Consider the following 25,449-nt stretch of genomic DNA (forward strand, 5'->3'; position numbering starts at 1 on the left):
ATTGAGAAAGAAAAAGAGGAACGTATAAAATGAACAAAGAAATATTGAAGGTACAGCTAAAATACCTATGATGATGAATGAGTCTATAATGAATATATATTTCTCTCCCCCCTTCTTTTCTCCTTCATCGAGAATGAAAAAAGGGGCTCTTTCTCTCTCGCTGGTTGTCCAAAACCACAGCCTTGGCAGCGAACACCCAACTCCATAACAGCACGCCATGCGCAATCAGCGGACCTCGTCTATACACACTCGTTTTCAGAGCTTTGCAGCACAAAATGGCAAACAGACCCCCAAGGATGACTTTCAAAAAGTCATGCTTAAGTGTGACAAGTGTGAACCTTTTCTCGATAGGATAACATGAATGGATGTCAGATGAAATGGATGTCAGATTTAGGGGAAGTCGTGGCCTAATGGTTAGAGAGTCGGACTCCCAATCGAAAGGTTGTGAGTTCGAGTCCCGGGCTGGCAGGAATTGTGGGTGGGGCGAGTGCATGTACAGTTCTCTCTCCACCCTCAATACCACGACTTAGGTGCCCTTGAGCAAGGCATCGAACCCCCAACTGCTCCCCGGGCGCTGCAGCATAAATGGCTGCCCACTGCTTCGGGTGTGTGCTCACAGTGTGTGTGTGTGTGTGTGTGTGTTCACTGCTCTGTGTGTGTGCATTTCGGATGGGTTAAATGCAGAGCACAAATTCTGAGTATGGGTCACCATACTTGGCTGAATTTCACTTCACTTATGAAACGGAACATGCATGGTTATGTTTGCCAGGCTGTGACAGTATCATGGGCCATGTAGCTACCACTACTAGACTCTCAAAACTTTGGCATTTGATGTCAAGAACAAAGAAAAGGAGAGAGAAGCTTCCCAAATGAAGTGTGTTCTAAATTTGTAGTAGAGCTAGCATTGATGTTTGTATACCTCTGGAACTTTCCAGATGTCCCGTAGTGTGTATGTGTGTGTGAAAGAGGATACAACGGCTGGGCATGCTTAAGATACCTCTGGGTGTTTTGCCAGACAACATGCAAGATCTCTACAACAGCTTTTCCTCTGTGCGCTGAGTGACATAAGGGGACTTTTTCCACCAATTTGCTGTGCGTGATGTCTTCATAGTCCTGTCACAATTGGAGGCTCTTGTCCAAGGGAGTGAGAAAAATTGTAGGTTTGTGCGTGTGCGTCATCGTGCAGAGAGCAGCGTGATTCCAAATTATGCTAATGCCCTCGGATATTCTATGGCAGGAAAATGAAAAACACAAGAAGATAACGGAGAAAAAAATTGAAAAAGAGAACAATAAACTAATAGAGAGACAGACAGAAAGTTATATATATTTATGTAATTTAAGAAAACCAGGTAACATTTTTAAGCATTATACTGTATGTGGCTTCGACAGATTTATTGTTGGTAGTATTAATAAAATTTTATTGTAGTTTTTTTGTATATTATTTAAATTGACCCATTTTTGGAGAGCTCTTAAAAGCATCTATTGTTCCAGATTTGCATATAGACTCATTTGCAGCTTAAGAAACATTTCTTCTTATTATTATTAATATCATTGATGAAAACTTGATATTTTTAAAGCTTAATATTTTTGTGGAAACCATGATACAATTTTTAGGATTATTTGACGGATAGAAAGTTATAAGGAACAGCATTTATTTGAAATTGAAATCTTTCATAACATTCATAACATTATGAACATTTTCCTTTGTTTTAAATTATTTTTTTTTTCAAGCTTTTAGAAGCCCACCAATGCATTTGTTCAAATATTCTACTATGATATTCTACTATCTAAATGTATTAGTAGCCTAAATTAGATTAGAGAACATTACTGTGTTCAAATCCTAAACATACTCAACTCTAATGTTTCTTTTCTCCTCATTCAAAACCATTAATTTAGGCAATGTTCAGCCAAGCTTAAGTCCTAGCTGATCATAATTCAAGTTAAAGATTCATACTGAAGTGTGAGTGTGTGTGTGGGCTAGATGACTGTAGTCCTGCAATAATCAGTAAAGATTAAATTCCCAATGTTGGCCTTCTTGCATACAAAGCTCTTCCAGCAAAGGCAACACTTGGCAATCATGCACTGTTTTATCTGATCTTCGATCAGGCTTTTGTTGGCGTCCTTATGCACAGCAATATGCAGATACAGGTCTCATTCACTCCCCCAGCCTGACAGAACCCCCCCCCCCTTTTCTTTCTCTCTCTCTGTCCGTATCCTCTCTTCTTTTCCTCTGGGACACAAGATCATTTGTTGAATCTTTTCCAAACAAGTAAAAATGCACAGTTGCTTGTAATTGATTTCCCAAATACAGCAGACATAAAGAGAGGATATCATCCAGGAGTGTTTATTATTATTTTATTTTTGTCATTTTTATCATAAAAAAATAAACTTATAAATCAAAAAAGTCCCCATGAGAATTACAACCAGATTTTCTAGAAATGCACCTCACAGGATCCAGTCTGTTTCGGCTCTTCACACACAGTAATATATAGTGCTTGAGTGCAAACCACACATCAGAAATATTAAAAGGGCATTAGTTATCAGAATAACACTGAGGGTGCAGTTTTCGGCCACTGCTGTCTGGCCCGGTGGTATTGTTTTGCAGGTCTTGCTAAGCAGTCCTTTGCTCATTAAGCTGGTGAAAGCTGTAGTGAGTTTGATAAGACTGCTAGTGATTGTTATTAATGTAACACACTTCTGTAGCCTTTCAATGGGACTGACTGACTGTGCAAATGTAATTAGGTGGGCAAGATCTGTAAATATGTAGAGACCATGAGTTTTAGTGCTTAAAGGGGTCATATGATGGTAAAAAGGACATTATTTTGTGTATTTGGTGTAATGAAATGTGTTTATGTGGTTTAAGGTTAAAAAACACATTATTTTCCACATACTATACATTATTGTTTCTCCTCTATGCCCCGCCTTCTGAAATGTGTCGATTTTTAAAAAAGCTTATCAGTCTGAAAAGTGAGGTGTTCTCTGATTGGCCAGCTATCCATTGCATTGTGATTGGCAAAATGCCACAAGGGTGTGACTGAAATGTTACGCCCCTCACCATACTAGGCTGGGGACTAGAGTGAGGAACGGCCAGCGAATTCGATGAAGGAGCGGCCGGCGGAAATAGAAAACAAAAAAAAAGGTGAAAGCCGATCTGGCGATCCACAGTGTAAAGTTAAAGTATTTCCTCAGCGACCAGCTCGGATCAGCTCGTACTCTTTTGGAAGACCAAACAAAGTAGTTTTGTTTTCAGAATGAAACACACAGGCGGCAACAGCGAGAATAAAAGGTACGCCTTCTTTCTTTGCGAGAACAGTTGGGTGGCAGTTACGCAAATCTTCCCACACAATGACTTAAATATGTGGGGGTGTGTTAGAACGAGCCATTTCAGGGGGGCGTGGACAAGTCCTAACTTTTATAAAGAATATCTCTTTGAATTTGAGACTTTAGTCTTTGCAACTTCACAGATCTTCTTTATGCACCAAGAGCTTGTAACACTCTAAAGAGAAAGGAACATTTTAAATTGCATCATATGTCCCATTTAAACATGGCTGAGGTGTGTACTGTGTACTCTGTTTGTTCATATTGCATGTGTGTAACTCCAGAGGGCAAGTCAAATATTACTTCCCTTCAAGTCGTTGCTGGCATTCATTCTGGGTTTCAACCGTTGCTTTTTTTTAAATTACACAGACCTCCTCTTTAGCTTCCCTCGGGCTTTACACAACCCAACTATCCACAAGATTTGCCCCGAGTGCCTTTTAATGCTTATGCATGCATGCAGGACAAGAAAAAATTAGGTTTATCTGTATGCACTGTTTCCTTAAACTCTAAACCCTTAATCATGGTAATGTTTTTGTATGTATTTCATATAAAAACTATAATTTAACGGTTGGTTTAAGTTGTTTCTAAGGCTCACAATAGATAATGTTTGTTTTGACACTCAGCACTATAGAAAAATGTGACTTTGTGACTTTCTCCAAAAAAGCAAATGCAAGACTCATGTTGACACTGTCAGTGCAAGCATGAGAGAGCAAACTTCATATTAGCTCTTTCTCTCTCTGCTCTTTTCATCTGTTCCTCCTCATTTTAAACACTGACACTGCTAGAAACCTATACATCTTTTCACCCTATTGTTAAACATTGGGTTAAACGTTGAAAAAGAAACTCTAGAAAGAATGTTAGTTGTTAGTATTTTTCTAAGATCAAACTGATATCTATGACCAGAAATTAAGCATTTCAAGATTTCATGTAGAACCAGTTTTCCTTGCATTTGGGGTCTAATTTCAACCACATGCTGTGTTGTTATGGAAGATGTCTTGATCTAATGACATCAGAACAAGGTGAGCGAAACATTTAACCATTATCACCCTAACCCTCCCTTGATATTGTCATTTTCCCCCAGAAACACACAAAGCCCTAAATCTGACGCTAAATAAATGGTTGGCACAACAGACACCAGCAAGAGGAGATGTCTGATAGATCCCTCCCATTGAACAGTCAGGCTTCAGTATATGAGCTGGATTGTTGATTTGTCCCGTTCTCTTTGTTTGTTTTTTTAGTCTGCCTGTTATATGTTGAACATTTACTCACATGAACACATTTAGCCCCATAGCGCTTTTTCATCATTGCTTGACTAAACCATTTGCAAACAATTAAAATCCTCCTGAAGGTTCCACACATGCACACAACTCCCTGGGGCTTGAAGAGGGGTTGTTTCTCTAGTAATGGAAGAGAATCTCCCATGGCCACGATGAGTTTTCAAGCCTAAACATTTCTTAATTTGTTCAATCTTATTGAGATATACGCACACAAACAGCTCTCTGTAACACCAAACCCAAACCTGTCAAATATACTCATTACCAGTTTGTAATAAATTCCTTAAGATATTTTACCTTTTAAAACAGTTTCTTAACAGTTTAAAATCCTCTAACTGTTGCATTCTCCAGTGATAAAGTCATCTCATCTGAATCAGGAGAGAAATAAGCACAGATCAAGTAAACAAGATCAAGTATCAAGCGAAAACGGTTCTAATGAAGAAACAAACTCATCTACATCTTGGATGGCTTGAGTCTAAGTAAACTTTTTTTATAATGTTTTTTTTTGGTAAATTATTCCTTTAAATCTGAAGGGAAAAAATATTGCACTTGGAGTATAGTGCATGAATTGTATTAACCACTTTTAAGATACTTCTGTGCTGATATCATGTAATTTGAGTCCTCATTCATTGTAATTGCATGGAAAAGAGCAAGCAGTTCGTTATGTCATTTGTCAACCAAAGAAAGGCAAATGGTGACAGAGTGAATTGTCCCTTTAAGCTTGGTTTTATTTTAATGCCCAATAGTTTAAGATACAGTATAACCAGCCCTGTGCTCTACCTGCAGAAAAGCTTTGCTCATCTGTTACGATCGGAACCCAGAGAAACACGAGAGACAAGAGATCCAAACACAGTGTGGTATTTAATGGGTAATCCAAATCAGAATCCAACAAGCAGGGGTCAAAACCATAAATCCATCCAAACAATAAATAAACAGGGAAGGAACAGGAACTGGGACAGGAAACTCAGAAGACGAGGAAACTCGGAAGGCGAGGAAACTGGGTGACGGAATGAAAGGACTCCATGAAGACAAACAGAAGAAGACCGGTTAATATAGGCAGGGTAATGACTATCAAGTGAAGACACCTGAGTGCAATTAACAGGAGTGCAATTACTGTGATGAAGGGACAAGGCTTTGTGGGAATTGTAGTGCCTACGGTGAGGTGCCTATGGGGAAGTTAGACCACTAGTGGAGACTCAGGGAAACAGAGACCAGACAGTGTGACATTACCCCCTCCTCCACGGAGCAGCTACCAGATGCTCCACCTGAACACAAGAAGAGACCAAGGACACAGAGACCAGGAGGGAGTTGGAGCGGCGGAGGACCAGGGGGAGGGACGGAGGGCCAGGTAAAATAGGGAAACAGAGACAAGAAGTGCAAAAAACAAAAACAAGGAGCCCAGGAGGGAGGTGGACCGGTGGAGGATCAGAGGGAGGGACGGAGGGCCAGGTCCATAGAGGGAAAGAGAGAGAAAAACAAAAACAAGGAGCCCAGGAGGGAGGTGGACTGGCGGAGGATCAGGGGGAGGTACGGAGGGCCAGGTCCATAGAGGGAAACTGAGAGAAAAACAAAAATAAGGAGCCCAGGAGGGAGGTGGACTGGCGGAGGATCAGGGGGAGGGACGGTGGGCCAAACAGAGAGAAGAAGAGCAAAAAACAAAAACAACAACAAAACACAAGTTCAGGAAGGAACATAACGTTCAGTGGCCCAGGGCCGAACCAACAAGGCAGGAATCCAGAGAGGAGCAAGGTGGAATTGGAGCCATGCGGTCGAGACAGATGCCCACCAGGGTGGCGCAGAAGACCACCGCATCAGTGCGGTCGAGACAGAAGTCCACCCGGGTGGCACAGAAGACCACCACATCCATCACCCTTGACTTGACTCTGGAGTGTCAACGGTGACTTGCCCTGACTCTGGAGTGTCAACGGTGACTTGCCCTGACTCTGGAGTGTCAACGGTGACTTTCCCTGACTCTGGAGTGTCAACGGTGACTTGCCCAGACTCTGGAGTGTCAATGGTGACTTGCCCAACGGGAACCTGACTCAACTCTGGAGGGTCAACGGGAACCTGACTCGACTCTGGAGGGTCAACGGGAACCTGACTCGACTCTGGAGGGTCAACTGTGGCTGTCATCTTGTGCAGAGGCGCTGGACAAGTGGACATCTTGGGCAGTGGCGCTGGGCCGGCGGCCACCTTGGTCAGTGGCGCTGGGCTGGCGACCACCTTGTGCTGTGGCGCTGGGCTGGCAGCCATCTTGCACCGTGACGGTGGGCTGGCGACCACCTTGTGCTGTGGCGCTGGGCTGGCGGCCATCTTGTGCAGTGGCGCTGGGCGACGGCCAACTTGTGCTATGGCGCTGGGCTGGCGACCACCCTGTGCTGTGGCACTGGTCTGGCGACCATACTGTGCAGTGGTGCTGGGCTGGCGGTCCTCCTGTTTGTAGATCCCGGTCTAGAATCGGCCATCCCACCGGGAGAGACAGCTGTGGCTGGGGTATTCCACGGAGACCAATGTTGTAGGTAGAACACAAACTCCCATAAATTAAAAGCGTCCAACCGATCCATTTCATTTCTAGGAACCGGGTCATCCAGCCCGGTGTTGAAAATGTCCTTTAGAGCCGCATCATTATATACCATACCATCCGCCAGGGTCCAGAACATTTGTGCCATAGCACCCACCTCAATCCCCTCTTGGCGGAGGGTGGTTAATCTTAAGAATTTCGCCCTCCGCTCCACCATACTGGCTGGGGAGCGGGAATGAAGTCCCACACCGCTGGATCTCGACATTGATGGAGTCCTTCCGTTACGATCGGAACCCAGAGAAACACAGGAGACGAGAGATCCAAACGCAGTGTGGTTTTAATGGGTAATCCAAATCAGAATCCAACAAACGGGTCAAAACCAGAAATCAATCCAAAACAAACAACAGGGATAGGAACAGGAACTGGAGCAGGAAACTCGGAAGACGAGGAAACTCGGAAGGCGAGGAAACTGGGTGACGGAATGAAAGGACTCCATGAAGACAAACAGAAAAAGACCGGTTAATAAAGGCAGGGTAATGACTATCAAGTGAAGACACCTGAGTGCAATTAACAGGAGTGCAATTACTGTGATGAAGGGACAAGGCTTTGTGGGAATTGTAGTGCCTACTGTGAGGTGCCTATGGGGAAGTGAGACCACTAGTGGAGACTCAGGGAAACAGAGACCAGACAGTGTGACATTATCATGATAATGTCTGTCATTAATGGGCTGCTGTCATTTTTCATCTCTGTAATTTATTGGCTGATGAAGAGGCAGTCAACTTAGTCATGCGATGAATTGACCATTTAAACAAATCTAAGACTGTGCCTTGTAGAGCCCTTGCAATGGCCTAAAAGCGTAGTTGAGAAAGCTGGTAGCAGATGACCAGAGAGAGGGTGAGACCCACAGTGAGTCATATCTTCAGTATTAATGTCAACTCAAGGCAATTAAAGGCAGCAAAACTCGCTTCGAAAATATAAAGGACATAGAAGTGAATCATGGTGATTGTTTCCTGCATTAAGCAGGTGTCAGACTTTGATACAACTGATTTCCATTTTGTCTTTTTTGTGTGTCTGACTCATATGCTGAATTTTGTTTCCGCTGTTCTGGACATTTTGCTTTATAGCTGAAGTGTGTCATTTCTGTGCCACTTACTGTATGTCACTGAATTTGCAAAAACAGCGCTCACTCACCAAGCATGTAGCTTATTCTAGAGGTGTAATGGTCATGTATTTGTCCTGAATCATCACAGTATGGACATCATGATTCGGTTCATACGGTCAGACGACAAATACAGGCAATCATTGGCGATCAGTCCAGAAGGGGTGCGCACTTTAATTCAGCTCTAACAGTCACAGCAGGAAAGAACAAATGTTTCAATGGCATTTATTTTCCTCTTACCTCCATATAATGCATAGGCTTTTAGTGTTTATATTAAGCACAGCTACTTTGTTTAGGACAGTAACCAAGGACGGCCACCACCTGCTGTCAGAGAAAAAATCAGCATTTTCATTCAGTCCATTTGCAGGTGTCTTATGTAGCATTGTTTCACAAATCTATAGTCAGACCATTATGTTTTTTGCTTTAAATCTTGAAACTATACAATCCAAGTCAAATTATAAACAACTGCTCATGCTTCATGTATAGCACTAGCCTACTGCCTGTTCAAAACAAATAAAAAAACATTTTCTATAATACCGATCTCGTATTGCAATGTGACCCCCCCAAAATGGACATATGTACCAAACCATGACTTCTGTGTATCGTTACACCCCTATTGTATATTCGAAAATTTGTTCGTGAAATCTGCATATAGACTACATGCTTTCACAAACAAATAAAATTTATTCTAAATTTACCAAAAGATGTAGGAACTGAAACCACACATACACACAAATCACTGGGTGGCCTTATAATTGTGAATGAAAATATTGTATGGAAAAGCCCTTATGTTGAGAGATACATTTTGGGCACGTTTTATGCAAATGACTAACCTCGGGAATGTGGTCACTAATTTGGAATACTCAGAGTTGGTTAACATTAGAACAAGGTTAAGAACAAATTCACGTTTGTATGAATGTATTGAGTTCGAAAAATTTTGTGAGATGTTCTCCTGTATGTACACACATGAAAAAAAATCCATGCAATTATTAGTGAATGAGACCCAACAACTGGCAGATAAAACCCAAGTAATTTCCCTCATGAAAAACATTTTTTAACTTTTGGCCTGGGTGTGAGGAGTGTTAGACCTGTTTTTATCTGTGTGTTTGTGGCCGACACAGGATCTCTAAAGTTTACGAAGGTCACCAACTTTAGTGTGACGAATTCCTCAACTGGCCTTTTAAGCAGAGCTCTGTGGTGGATACTAGTGTGAGTGTGACCGGTCTTGTCTTGGACTTCTTTTGTTCTTATCTCAACAACATCTCGTAGATGGCATGTTCGTCTGCTTACCAACACAAACGACTCTTGAGGGAAGAATAAAAGTGGACAAATGAAAACTTGAGATGATACTTTAGAAATAGGAAGGACTTGCACACAAGCTGTAAAATAGACCAGATGGCTGAGTTCATACATTGTTCACACTCCCACACACAGAATCCTGTGAGGAAGGAAAAACTGCTTATTAGCGTCATTTCAAATCTGTGAGCCTTACATTTTTATTTAATTTCATTGCCTCTGCACTACATATGATATGAGTGCTTAAGAAGTCTGCTAGATCATGTTTAGATGCACATATGGCCTGATTTGCTACATCATTTGCTTCATAAGCAAAAAAAAAAAAAACAAGGATCTGTATCTGTGGATAGCTGATAGGAAAACCTCTTTAGGCCTAGATTTAACACTAATGATAGTGTAAACAGATCAATAATGTGATCAAGAACAGCTGTGGGTCTGTTAGTGTCTCTACAGAGGAGGTTGCAAAAAACTGCAACTAGCGCAGGCTAATTTATGCCAATTATGGCACTCGATTAGCGAATGGAGTTTCATAGCCATATTGTAGCCATCAAAACTTAGCTGGTAGGAAGTAACTAGTTAAGCACCCTAGCATCTAACACAACATATTCTGCTATCTGGTATTTTTTTAGGAGGATATAGTGTCTACTAATGCATGCTAATGCTGTTTTGTACTGTTATTCTATATTAGAAACATATCTATATGACAAGACCTTTAATGCCAAAAGTGCTAATTATCAGGCATGTGTGTGTCAACACAGATAGCTCAAAAGATAGCCACTGTGCTACTGACCTCTGGCCTGAAGATGGTAATTCATAATAAGCTTGATGAAAACAAACACGGTGCCCTTTTCTCTGGCCTGGCACTCAATTCTTGTGTTTTTGACACACATAGTTGCTTCATTGTTTTTATGGGGTTCTATTCAGGGTATGATAGCTAGCGTGCAACACAGATGAACAAAATGGGATAATTATGTCATATCCTGTGACTTGTTACACCCGCACAGTAACAAATCGCCGGAGGGGATGACAGATGCAGTGTTTGGTGGATTGGTCTCTCGGCACCAGCCGTGAATGATAAAGTAGAGCAATTACATATTCCACAAGCTAAACAGTTTTAACATTTTAATCAGTAATTAACATCATGCCAAGAGCAGTTGGTATGCAGACAAACTGGATTGAATTTTTCATTATTGAATGTGGAGTTGTTGTTCATTTGGTTTGTGATTTTTAAACTCAAATTTTCAGAAGGCACAAGCTCAGTCTCTTAAACACTTAACAAATTAATGATGCTTTAAGCACAGCAGCCTTTATTACAGTGTTCCTTCAAATTCACCTATTAGATTTCAGTGTATTAAATGTATTAAATGGCTCGTTTTTTTGTGTGTTTAGTGAAAGCATGATATTTATGTCCTTTCTACACCCACATGCTGGGGGGGGGGGTTAAGAAACCGCTCTGATTTGGCACTGTAGAATTATACAGCCTACCTTCTCTCCGGCATCTCACGGCATACATAAACATTTTTTTAGATTTCAACGACTTTCAACCGTCAATTAACAGGGATAAAAAAATAACTCCAAAAAGGCAGGTGTGCCACGAGTGTGTGTGTAATTCGGGTATACACCAACATTATGGGGGAGAAATGGGAGAAAATCCTTGTTTTTGTGGGGATATTTGTTGGTCCCCATGAGGAGACAAGCTTATAAATAAATCTAAAGTAGCAGAAAGTTTTCTGTGAAGGGTAGATTTAGGGATAGGATTAGGGTAAGGGGATAGAAAATACAGTCTAAAAATCATTACGTCTATGGAATGTAAAACATTGAAACTGAATTGTCGGGCCAGATCTGATCCACATTTGGAAAACAGTATCAGTATGTTGTTGTTTTTTTTCTTCTAATTTATTTAATTTATTTTTTAATTTGTACCCATTAGGCAGTGAGTTAGTATCTAAGTGTCTTTCATACAATGTCAGAATATCTGCTCTGGATCTCAAAGAATAATCTCCATATTTAACCACTGGCAGCTTGTTTAAGTAGACTGTGAACATTTGGAACGCCTCCAGTCAATGCCATTTTGTGGCAGAAGGGCTGTTTTTCAAACGTGGTTCAGATCTGGCCCAACAATTCCCACTGTGCCTCAGTTTCTTCCTAGTAAGTAAGGAAAATTAGTAAAGACTCAAGACGGCTTAATTCCAAGGCTCAGAGGTTTGAGATGAGTGTATAACTCCCCTCTAGCCCTGTGCTCTGATCCATCTCTGGGACGGCCTGCACAGAGGAGCGTCTGTGTATGAAGCAGAGGGAGTCTGCGAGAAACAAGTGCACTGTAAAAAGCATACTAAGAGTGTAGATATGTGTGAAATAGACCAAGACCTGAAGTTTAACTCCAAACCTTCTCCATATCCAGTGTCCCTCACACACACACAAACACTCTATCCCACATCATTTGCAGTTCAAATAAACACCAAAATGGTAGGTGTGTGTGTATGTGGGTGCTCCCCTTTCTGCTTGATGCCTGCCCGGGCCATTAATGCCATGTAGGGTGTAACATTCTTCTTGAATTCGTGTGAGGGAAATGTAAATAAGCACAGACCACAGGGCAAGATTTAGAGAGATGAGGACTGTTGAATTGCAAAGAGCTAATATGGGGAAAGTCCATCGTTCTTTCTCGCTCTGTTTCTATTCACTCTTTTCTCATGTTTTTATATTTTAGCTTTTACTTCCTGAATATTATTAACACTACAGTTTGTGGTCAGTACAATTTTTTTTAATGTTTTAGTCTCTTATGCTCAGCATAAGATTGATTTGGTCAAAAATACAGTAAATTTAAGATGTTCTTGATCACATTATTTATCTGTTTATACTATCATTTAATGTTTTAAAATGTCCTTTATTTTTGTCATTCCTCCAGTCTTTATTTTCATATGATCCTTCAGAAATCATTTATGCTCTTTAAACATTTATTATGACCAATGTTGAAAACAGTTGTGCAGTTTTTGTTTAAATGTTACACATTTTTTTAGGATTCTTTGATGAATAGAAAGCTCAAAAGAACATTCATTTGAAATACTTTTTTATATTACATTATTAATGTCACGTTTGATCAATTTAATGCATCATTTGCTGAATAAAAATTATCATTATTTATTTATTTTCTATTAATGACCCTAAACAGTGGTGTATAAAAAAACTACAATCCAAAGAACCTCTTCCTTTCTTGACCAAGATACATTATATATTTGGCATAGTTTATCATCAGATTGAATTTATTGAACTTCAGATTTTAATTTGGACCTATCACCCACTATGCATGTCAGTGAGATAGAGACACTGTTCAATAGGCTCTGTTCTCTAATCTTTTCACATCTATAATTGAATTAGTTCATTTTCTGCCATTCTTGCTTGTTTTTCTATCTTGAATTTCTGCCTTGTAGCAGTAAAACAAATTAATTCCATTTCTTCCTTTACCATATGTTTTAAGCTCTTTAACATTCATAAGGAATAGTTTAGATAAAGTCTTCTCTAACAAGTCTCCTCCTTTTCTTATGTCATTCCTGAAACATCATTTTTATTTTATCTTCTGTTGTTTCCATAGCAGCCTGAGGCTCCCTCTTCCTCTAATAGAGTGTTGCCCATTTCTGGGTGAAATCAGACTATAATGGATACTAGTATTCTTGTTTTTCCACCGCTGGCCTCTGGAAATCTCAAAGGTACAAGGCTAGTCCAGAGGTAATATATCTCTTTTGAAGATGAATTGTTGAAAGGGATTCCTGACATGGTTTGGCTGTAAGAAGGAAATTTATGCAGAGCATTTTGGGCTGATAGTTACTATGTCTCTGTCTGATGAAAAATTTAAACCATTGTTCTTTATAATAAATGTCAATAGAATAGATCATTTAATGCAATGATATTCATAAGTGTGGTTTAAATACTAATACAAACATTTTCTGGGCAATTGTAACTTTAATAAAGTATCATTAAGATTTCACCAGAGCTACTTTGCTGAAATGTGAGATGTACTGCATATAATCTAAATAAATCCTTTTAAAACAGAGTAAAATGGTGTTTTTTAATGTGTTTAGGAAGATTTGAGGTGATGAATTATACCGACACAAGGTTATTAGTCATGAGGAAGTGGAGCATAGAAGTGTGAGAACTGTAGTTTCTTTTTTCTGCCAAATAAACTTTACATGCACATTTATCTTACCATTCCACTTCATCTGTCTCTCTTCCGGACATGTCAGGCCTATCTCAGGCTCAGCTCTGTGTAAATAACTGTTCCCTGACTGCTGCAGTCTCCTCAAACTAAATATTTAAACAGGGCATACTTGAGCACCCATTTATTTAACTTTAAAATGTAACTTGCTGCTTTAAAACCATTGAAAATCGCTAAAGGGAAGCTAGAATGCTGTCCTTAGAGATATCCTTGCACTCAATGGTATAATTATCAAAATATTCCTGTTCTTTTGTAAGTTTTTGGCATATTGGTGCCTGTATATTGTACAATTTACCACCATCTATTTCAGTAGGAGATTTAATTTACCAAAATCTGCTTTTTTTATGTTAAAATGTACTGATAACCACCAAAATAATACAGGTGGCACAATAAAAAAACACAATGAAAATAAGCCTCCTGCTTTTTTTGCGTGTATATATAGGCTATATATATCATCTGCAGTTTTTGAAATGTTTTATGGTTAGACTATATGGTGCTTTCCTGTACAATTGTTTTAAACCTTGACATAAAGAAAACAAACAAATGACGACTCAGTTTATTGTGAGTGGCCTTTCCATAAAACATGGCCAGTACTTACAACCCGAATTCCGGAAAAGTTGGGACGTTTTTTAAATTTTAATAAAATGAAAACTAAAGGAATTTCAAATCACATGAGCCAATATTTTATTCACAATAGAACATAGATAACGTAGCAAATGTTTAAACTGAGAAATTTTACACTTTTATCCACTTAATTAGCTCATTTAAAATTTAATGCCTGCTACAGGTCTCAAAAAAGTTGGCACGGGGGCAACAAATGGCTAAAAAAGCAAGCAGTTTTGAAAAGATTCAGCTGGGAGAACATCTAGTGATTAATTAAGTTAATTGATATCAGGTCTGTAACATGATTAGCTATAAAAGCTTTGTCTTAGAGAAGCAGAGTCTCTCAGAAGTAAAGATGGGCAGAGGCTCTCCAATCTGTGAAAGACTGCGTAAAAAAATTGTGGAAAACTTTAAAAACAATGTTCCTCAACGTCAAATTGCAAAGGCTTTGCAAATCTCATCATCTACAGTGCATAACATCATCAAAAGATTCAGAGAAACTGGAGAAATCTCTGTGCGTAAGGGACAAGGCCGGAGACCTTTATTGGATGCCCGTGGTCTTCGGGCTCTCAGACGACACTGCATCACTCATCGGCATGATTGTGTCAATGACATTACTAAATGGGCCCAGGAATACTTTCAGAAACCACTGTCGGTAAACACAATCCACCGTGCCATCAGCAGATGCCAACTAAAGCTCTATCATGCAAAAAGGAAGCCATATGTGAACATGGTCCAGAAGCGCCGTCGTGTCCTGTGGGCCAAGGCTCATTTAAAATGGACTATTTCAAAGTGGAATAGTGTTTTATGGTCAGACGAGTCCAAATTTGACATTCTTGTTGGAAATCACGGACGCCGTGTCCTCCGGGCTAAAGAGGAGGGAGACCTTCCAGCATGTTATCAGCGTTCAGTTCAAAAGCCAGCATCTCTGATGGTATGGGGGTGCATAAGTGCATACGGTATGGGCAGCTTGCATGTTTTGGAAGGCTCTGTGAATGCTGAAAGGTATATAAAGGTTTTAGAGCAACATATGCTTCCCTCCAAACAACGTCTATTTCAGGGAAGGCCTTGTTTATTTCAGCAGGACAATGCAAAACCACATACTGCAGCTATAACAACAGCATGGCTTCGTCGTAGAAGAGTCCGGGTGCTAACCTGGCCTGCCTGCAGTCCAGATCTTTCACCTATAGAGAACATTTGGCGCATCATTAAACGAAAAATACATCAAAGACGACCACGAACTCTTCAGCAGCTGGAAATCTATATAAGGCAAGAATGGGACCAAATTCCAACAGCAAAACTCCAGCAACTCATAGCCTCAATGCCCAGACGTCTTCGAAAATGGTTTTGAAAAAAAAGGAGATGCTACACCATGGTAAACATGCCCCGTCCCAACTATTTTGAGACCTGTAGCAGAAATCAAAATTGAAATGAGCTAATTTTGTGCATAAAATTGTAAACTTTCTCAGTTTAAACATTTGCTATGTTATCTATGTTCTATTGTGAATAAAATATTGGCTCATGTGATTTGAAAGTCTTTTAGTTTTCATTTTATTAAAATTTAAAAAACGTCCCAACTTTTCCGGAATTCGGGTTGTATAAAGACAAAACCCATCAGTATAAAGTACTGATACCAAAATGAAAAGAAACTAAATTATTTATATAAAGCATAGTCATGTATGTCATATGTCACAGAGGGTAATTTCCTTTTACTGTTTTTCACCATAATTTATATGGCGAGTCATAGTTTTAAAAGGCAAAAACCATACATTTGACAGCATTTTATGTAAAATTGCATGCAGTGATAATGCAATGGCTCAGGCCATCCAAGATGTAGATGACGTTTTTTTCTTCCATAGAACAGTAAAGATGATTTTAGCTGAATGGATTAAAGTTGTAAATAATTTATAGTTACTTGCTGACAGATATTTTACTTCTTAAGACCATAATATTAGGAGCCACGGACATTCATGTTGCCTCTAACTGTCAAACAACGGTAGCCATTGACTTGCATTTCACGAATCACCAAGGACCATGGTTTCAGTTAAAAATCTTTGTATTACGCAGGGTAATGTCATTTGATTGTTTTTCACTCTAAATTATAAGGTTATTCATAGTTTTACCATGCAAGAACCATAAATTGGACAATATTTTATCGTAAAATAAAATGCAGTGTTAAACCATTTACCATTTTTTAACATATGGTAATGTGACTTAGTTCACCATTAACAGTTTTATCACTCTGTCATTTTTGCAGTACAGTATATCTATTCTTATATTTACTAAAACTTTAAGGATTTCAGTAGCTTGCTGGCAACATAATGCCAATTTAAGTGCATATAATTCTTAACTTAATAAAAAGACCACTGGCAAGACCATCTCCTGTGTATTTTGTGAGAAATAACATGACTGTGCTGTGGGATGTAACACCTACAACCATCTCTGAGTGGATCTAATAGTAGTGAATGAATGGAAGTTCAGTGAAATGGGCTCTGGAATGTGATGTAAGACCCTTTGAGAGTCACTGATCCAGCCCCCTCACATTGTTTTCCGGCTGAAAGCGCAGGTTTATATTTGTTCGTATGATTGCTATGTGCAGGATCGAGGGATGGAGGGAGAAAGAAATGTTTGGAGTAGATGAATCATCAGTGCAGCTCGAATGCTTTGGGTATTTTTAGAGACACTTTATTGTTCTATCTTGAAACAAGCCAAGTGCACCATTAAATGTAGAATATAATAGTCCATGTGTCGTGTTGTATCGCCACTTGTAACTCTTCAGTGCGGTAAAAACCTTCTTCGGTACTATCAAAGCAAATGTTCTCCGCTTCTGGCTTAAATTTGAAAACATAGATCTGGATGGCTCAGAAAACTTCCCATCGTGCTGTGCAGCTGCTGTCCTCCCTTTAATCTGATGCTTTGATGGATGTGGCACAGCAGTACTTTCATACAGTGAATAGCCCTTTCAAAGTAGAAGTGGGGCAGAAATAGCCAGTGAATCCACAAGGTCATACAGGAGCTCAGGGTCCCAATGCAGCTCTGGATAGCTTAATGTAATACACAGCCTGTCTTTTCTTCCCTTTCTTCACATGTACAGGCTGTAAATAGTTAACAAAGCTCCCGAGCAAATTGAATTTCAAGCAAAGTCTGTGTTATAACACAAAAATAATTTCACTTTTTATACCACAATCACATATACAGCATTTCATAAAAAAGTTTATTTATTTATTTTTTTTGCATGTTATTTAACCTGACGTGCGAGAGGAACATCAAGGCATAACTGCTTAGAAAACTATCCAAACGCATGGATTATATTAAAAACAACTTCATAAACAGATTATTATTAGCCTACAGTAAAAAGCTGTGGTGTTTTCCTGTACCTTGTTTCCTTGAAGCCTATTCCCCAGATGGAATTTGGTTATCTCATCCTGAGGTCACACCAGAAAAAGAGATGTAAGCGTTCCTCTGCAATCAGCTGTTGAGCTGTACAGCTGCCCTAGTGTTGACTTAGAATGATAGCCATCAGCATTTTGGCTAAGAAAGGGGATGTGGTACATTTGTGAAATTAAAGGACATCCATTTTAATGCACCTTTGCATTTCTTATTTTACCAAATTGTTTAGTTATTATCAAGGTTATATCGTAAACAATTTGTAAATTGAAATAAAGCAGAAATTAAATAAAATATAAATATTAGACGTAAAAACTATAAATGTAAATTAATTGGAAATAAACCTAAACGTGAAATATAGATTAAACCTACATAGTAAATAATGAATATTCCCAAAACACTACAAATTAAACTAACTGAAAATGTACAATGTACAATGTAAAATATAAAAATGACTCTGGTATGAAGGGGAGCTGGTATGAAGTTAGTAGCACATGATTCAAAGTTCTATATAGTGAAAACTGTCATGCTTTCAACAAGCTATATTTTGTTCTTTTGATGTCAGACAGGCAGAATAATGTAATCATAAAAGAAGCCAATCAGTATCATGATTTGGGAAACAGTGGGTTTGCTGGATTTCTATAGCAGTGTATGCTTGTGGCTGTGGGGAACCGAGTGGCTGTCAGCGTATGTTACTCCAAAGCCTAAAGCACTGGGGATGGGGGTAATTGATACTACTGTGTGTGTGTGTGTGTGTGTGTGTGTTCGTGTAGGGGTTTGCCTCAGGTTGAAATTAGAAGCACAGTCCAATAGGAGATGCTCTTCATTCAGATGGATGCACATCAACACCAACAACCTGGAAGTTAAAGCCAGTTGCATTTAAATAGATTTATGGATGTTTTATTGAGTAATGCTGTTGGCGAATGTCTTTCTTTCTCTTTGTTGTGACCTATAATGTTGTAATAAGTCTTTTGATAAGATAATTTATTTACCCAGCCAGGCACAACTCTTGCTGTTAGGCATCATCTTTGAATGCTCTGTGTTGGGTTTTGGTGGTCTTTGACTCACTGGGAGATTTTGGATAAGGGGAGAGTAGGTCAAATGTTTCATTGGGTAAATTATTCTTGCAAACTCTGCATAAAGTTATGTAAGCTATGTTCAAGTAATAAATAAATAAATAGTCTTAGGGTTTAATAAGCCTAAAGGAAACGTTGGCATCAGGATTTTTTTTAAATGAAGGTAAGCTAAGGCAGTTTATAAATTTAACAAAACCTTTGAAGTTATGGTAGCCTACTACATTATTTACATATTAACCATAGGCGTCGATTTCGGGGGGGGGCGGGGGGGGCGTGTCCCCCCCAGATTTCGTCATGAGTCATTTTGTACCCACCACTTTTTTTTTTTTTTTTAAACCTCGAGTTCTGCTGCTGCGCAGGCTACACGCTTTTCTGTTCATTAAAACTGCAACAACTGTAACATTGGGATACGTTCTAGGTTGGGGGAGGGGGAGTCATCGTGTCACTGTTATTATTTTCAACGGCAACAACATAAACAAACGTTACAGCGCATGCGCGCTTTTGCGGACCTAACTTAACTTCCGGTAGACTTCCAAATAGAATCAATAACATCAGCCAAGTCCCTCTAGAGTAGATATTTTTTGATAACAAACAAAATATGTTTGCTGCATGGATCAGGCGGACTTAATGAGAATGCAAATCCATTCTTTGCCAATAGGAGATGTTTTAAAGCATAGACATAAAGCGCGAGAAATGGAGGTTTCCCCAGTAACAGCTGTAAACAAAGTACGCTCACACACGCTGCTTTATCAGGCATATAACATGCAAGTCTTCCTTCAGAAATACAGCGATATAAAAAACACCTGTGCCTCGTTTTGATATTTAAACATATAAATGTAAGGGATTATTATTATTAAACGTGCAGTACATAACGTTACTCATGTTTATTCAGCGAAGCCTTTTTGAAAATCGATCAGTTTTAAAATTGTGGTGAGTTTCCAAAAATAAATAAATGTATGGGAAACACATCCCGCAGCACAACCACCTGAGCCCTCAGTCTACTCATCGCCTTGACTTTAACCGCGTTTGTAGAAGGCACTGCAGCCAGACCGATATATACACAACACAGACCGGAAGTTAACTTAGGTCCTGGCGCGTGCGCCCGATGAAACCGTCTATATGACTATCGCGCTTCTTTTTTTTAAAGAATGTTTTTCAAATGAGTTGACAGTTTAGAATGGACAGTGAACGAGCGGGAACGAGGCTACCTAGTCTTTGCTGGGATTGGCCAGAATTTCTGGCGAATGTATCATAGACGAGCAAGTCATTTAGCCTTCATACAATATCACAAGGTTGCATCCTAGTGCCATGGACTATAACATATCAAAGTGATAACCTGTAGAACAAATGGATGTTGTTGTACACACAGCATGGGTCTGCAGACCATTGACACGAAGGTAAGATGCGATAACTTATGTTTATTAAGATTTGCTGGTATTATGGCTAGGTCTTGTGCATTTGCACACAAGGGATCGGCTGTTTTAATTCTTCTCTTGCAATTAATGTTACGTTAGACTTCCTTAGCCACCAACTTAATTAGCTAGTTACGGTTTGCGTTCATACAGCAAGTGTTGGGGGAGATGATTGTTGAGTAGTCAGTATCTTGTTTAATTATTGCTTGAATCTATTGCTGAATTCTGAAATAGTTGTGATGATGATGATGATGATGAGGAATGGATCAAGTTTTAGTCAAAATGCCTGATGTAGATTGGATGGATGCATGTTGTTGTGAATTGAGAGCAGTCAGATCATAGTGTGATAGTCAATAGTGTTCATGTGCTACACGTATTTTTGCTTTTTCAATCTTGATAAAATTTGTAGTGCTTAAGTTGTGTTGTGTGTAGATATGGTAAATTGTACTGGGAATTAAATCAAATTATTACATGGCTTGGTTGAATTCCACTGTAGAATGAAGTCTGTTATTTCTTGATAATAACACAGTTGCCATGAAAAACAGAGCGTTGCTATGGACGCGGCAGGATTCTAATCGTAGAGACGGAACTATTTTCTTTAGCGGAAGCAATACAATCGTGTTTAAATCAATAAACTCTTTTTAAATCAATATTTTGTGTCAAATTATTGATTTATTTGGTGGGTAGCCATGTAATAAGCGGGATAATGTAGAGCGAGGCCCGATTTTGGGTTAGATTTTTTTTCCCCGTTTTCAGTGGTTATAACAAAGCAACATGGTACTTATATGATGATATGAAGCAGATTAGTGGGTCATATATCATATGTCTAATGCTTTGTACGGCTTTCTTCTTCATAAAACGAGTCGGACATCATCACATTTTTGTATACATTTTTATTTATTTAGATTAATAAGATACAGGACGTCTTTCAAAACATGACCTGCGCGAAAGAGAGAAAAAAAAATGCATCATTGTACCCACCACTTCTGAAAATGCACTTCTGAATGCGTCTCTGTCCCCAACACATTTCAAACCAAACTGACGCCCATGATATTAACGGTATTCTTTCCCTTCCTCGGATACTTTTGCCTTGTGTAGGCTGTTGCCTTGGGTCTTTACAGTCGGAGGGAAAGTGACTGATTTGCATGTAAATGATTCCAAGAACACAAGCTGTTCACGTCGCTGAATAAACTAATGTAAGAAGGTTGACTTGCTGACATCATGGACGCTCATTACCATTCACAAGCTGGAGTGGGCAGAGCGAACAGCGAGCCAGTCGAGTCCAAGCCTTGAGCTCTCGAGCTCTCATAGCTTGTTATTGAGGAGAAGCGCAGGCTGTTCATGGCTTTAAGCCCCGAATGCTGCCGCTGCTGCTGGTGGAGCGACCACGGAGAATCGCGCTTGATCTGCGGGGACGCTTCGTGCTTTCACCTTATTGTAGATTGATTTATCAAAAGCATTAGCGCTTTAGGCATGTATTTCCTGGACGACACCTTTGTACGAACTAAGGCTGGTCAGTAGTGCCTGACAAAGCCGTGCGGATTGAGCGCTTGTTTGTGGAGAAGTGAAAGTGCGCCAACTGATCGCCTTTCGTGCTGGATATGTTTAGTGCGCGCATTGATCGGTTCACAACGGACGACATCAAACTCTCTTGTCTTCGTTCACGGTGAAAGGTAAGCGTTTGTGGCTCTGTTACTTTAATCGGTACTGCAGTTTAAAATGATGCGTGATGACTTTTCCCTTCGTTTGCTGCGTGATGTGGTCGAGGTATTCCTTGAAAGTCGATCCATAAACTTAATAATCAAACGCAGATCAAGTAGGCGAATGTTACGGATCGACGCGTCTGTTAAAAATAGCTACTGTTATCTAGAGAGTCTTTTGTGGCGTTTACCTTTTTCGACGTCTGATTTCATCTAACAAGATTACGAAAATGACTGAAATACTGAAATGAATGGAACTTTTCAGTTTAGTTATCTTTAATCTTGAGTCGTTGACCTGTTCCAGTTAGTCGGATTACTAATCATTAGGCCTTTGTTTGGTGGTGTTTTGTTGGAATAACACATGAAGGGACAAATCGTATAATAATACCAGGAGAGTTGAATTCGTAAAAGGGGGAGACGCTTCTCGCTACCCGATTCGTCAATGAATCGTTTTTATAAGTCGGTTCTTTTCAGTGATTTGGTTGACCCGGGTAAAGAAACCGGGTTGAATGATTAGTTCACAAATCGGTCCAAGCAGTTCTCGAGTCAACAACTTTATAAAACTGAGAACAGTCAACTTCGCAAATCGATTAATTCGCCTATGATAAAAACCGGTTCACACCAAGAACTATAACTACAAAGTTTTAACCCAAGTCAAAAGCTGTAATAAGGACACTGGAACGATATCATTGCAATCACCTTTAGAATGTTTTAAACTGCTGACGAACGAAACATTGAAAGCTGATCAATCCACTGTAGTATTTAAAGCAACAGACAACATAACCGCAGTTAACGAATTTAATAAACAACCATATCATATATTGATGTAGTTCCCTGTCAAGGGAACTTCAAACTGCGTCCTCTAGGGTTCGCTTTGGGGAACACCTCGTCGTGACCCGTGTCTGAAGCATACTTTGAAAAATGCCAACGTGTTGGCCGGCGACAGCCTCTGACGTCACTACCGGCGCGACTATAAATACGCGCCCGTAGGATCCGTCACTTATCTTCTTCGTCTTCTTTGGCTGTTTTGTTTGAAGCTTGTGGATCGCGCCACGGCAAAATTAGACTTGCCATGGAAGCGTGCCAGAAAAGTGACGCCGCGAGGTCGCCTCTGAGCGTTATTTGTCTGACCATAGCCCTCCAACCCAGGTGAGCCTTCCAATCTTGCCTGACTTACATGCAGAAGTCGAAAAGGAATGGAAGAGGCCGTTTTCCTCTCCCATCCATCGGTTTCAGCATACAAGTTATGCTAATATCGAGGGCATGCACGAAAACGGCTATGATAGGATGCCCCCTGTAGAAGAGACACTGGCTAGCTATCTCTCTGTGGGGGAAACATCCTCTCTTAAATCTCCCTCTTTGCCATCTAAGCCCCTCCAGGATGCCTTTAAATCCTTCATTCCACGAAGGTCCAGGTCTGAGCCCGAACAACAAAGGGGTCCTGGCCCATCTCGATCTGAGGATCAAAGACGGGCACAGAAGGCTAGTGTCGCGACTCGCGCTTTCGCGGATTCCAAGCCTTTAGCTCTACCCCTGGCCGAGGCCCTACAGGTAAGTTGGGTATGTAGCTTAGGCCTTTGGCCGTAAGGGATGTCATGGACAGCTGTCTAACCATCCCAGGGGCGACTCGCAGTGAAATGGTAGAGTTAGTACTTAGTGTTTGCCATGATTCTGGCCTGCACTCCCCTCAGCATGGCGGCGTGGGTATACTGCTCCCCAAAGCGACCCCTAGAGGACGCAGTTCGAAGTTCCCTTGACAGGGAACGTCTCAGGTTACGAATGTAACCATGGTTCCCTGAGAGGGAACGAGACACTGCTTCCTCTAGCTCCCTGCCATGCTTCGGACGCAAGCTTCACGAAGAAGATAAGTGACGGGTCCTACGGGCACGTATTTATAGTCGCGCCGGTAGTGACGTCAGAGGCTGTCGCCGGCCAACACGTTGGTGTCTTTCAAAGTATGCTTCAGACATGGGTCACGACGAGGTGTTCCCCAAAGCGACCCCTAGAGGACGCAGTGTCTCGTTTCCTCTCAGGGAACCATGGTTACATTCGTAACCTGAGACGTTATCTTTGTAGTTATCTTTTTTGGTGTAAACAGACTTTAAGAGCTTTTGTAGGTGGAAGGTAAATTATGAAAGGTAAATTACTTTGTCGAACACCGTAAATGTTACAAATAAAACCGTGGATAAAAGGCTATAGTCTGACTGTGACCATTTAATCAACACATTAAGAAACAGTTGGATAACTTCAGTTGGCATGGACAACATAGTGACTCAATCACTAATGTAAAAATAGCTATATCAGTTTTTGTAACCATCAAAAGAACCAAAATGTGAAATGACTCTGGCTTTCCATCACTGTTTTGATGCTTTGCTTGCTTGCTGTCAATGGGATGTTACTCTGGGCTGAATCCATCTTATTTTACAGCACTATTTTGATTAAATCAATATTGTTTCTTCCCATACCCCTCATCCATTTGAAGCAGCATCCATTTAAACTGGTTTCTTTTTTGTTGAATAATTGATAATAATTAATAATTGTCACCACAATATTAGACTCTGTGTAAAACTCTCGGACATATTTTAAAGATTCAATGCCGCAAACTTTAAATAGTTCACTCACTTTTGAAAATCCAGCGTTTAGTTGATCCTGATAAGCGCTTTTCGTCGCAATTGGCGCCACGGTTTCTTTGTTTCCAGGCGGAACGTTAAAGAACGCGACACACACATCTCACGGAAATCCTGTAGAATTCAACCAATCCGATGACGACTACAACACTCCTAAAGTGTTTCCACTCTTGTGTCCCATATGCATCAGACATTTAACCAATGGTCCGTGGGCGTGACGTCTGATGCTGAGACTACCAAAACCGTACTAGGTTACTAACGTAACCTAGGTTCCCTGAAATACGGGAACGAGTACTGCGTCGAAGACTCAGTTTTTTTTCTCCTGAACTGAAGCCTTTTTCAATCACGCAGTAAAACTGCACTGCCATTGGTCCATTCAGTGTTATTAAAACAAACCAATGGCTCGGCAGTGGTGCTGCACGAACCTATGGCAGTGATGCCTGCCAAAATGGGCGGCGGACCTGGCTATATATCCCTTTTAATACTTCACTCGTACTGCGTCGAAAACGCTATGGGAACCCAGTTCAATCACGCCATGCTAAGAAGGGGGGATGACCAACGCAATCATACTTGATCTGTGATACCAAGATATGACAATAGCAACTAGGAGCAGAATAAGCTCAATGAGGTTACGTCTGGCCTAGCTTGATCATCCCATGTTCGTATCACCTCCGTACCAAGGGGACCGAGTGCATACGAGCAGAGTTTGAGTCTTGGGCAAAGAATGGCCAAGAGCATGCGAATGAGGAAGAAAAAGGTCACCTTTACACAGAAAGTACCCTAGCATGAAGTGCCGGGACATCTAGATTATAAAATCTAGCAAATGTGGACTGCAAGTTCCAACCAGCTGCCGCACACATTTCTAC

General features: G+C 40.2%; 1 protein-coding gene across 2 annotated transcripts in view; it reads left to right on the forward strand.

The window, feature by feature from the left end:
• The window catches only part of LOC132119429 (prickle-like protein 2), a 63,826-nt gene that overhangs the window by 12,916 nt on the left and 25,461 nt on the right, over window positions 1–25,449 (forward strand). The window contains exon 1 of one of the 2 annotated variants that reach the window (XM_059529379.1): window positions 21,472–21,929. The exons of the other annotated variant lie outside the window; for it this stretch is intronic. The gene's annotated coding sequence lies outside the window, so the exon portion shown is untranslated. Of the gene's footprint in view, window positions 1–21,471; window positions 21,930–25,449 lie in introns of those variants that run through there. 2 annotated transcript variants of the gene reach the window in all.

This window comes from Carassius carassius, chromosome 38, assembly GCF_963082965.1.
Source record: "Carassius carassius chromosome 38, fCarCar2.1, whole genome shotgun sequence".
Lineage (NCBI taxonomy): Eukaryota > Metazoa > Chordata > Actinopteri > Cypriniformes > Cyprinidae > Carassius > Carassius carassius.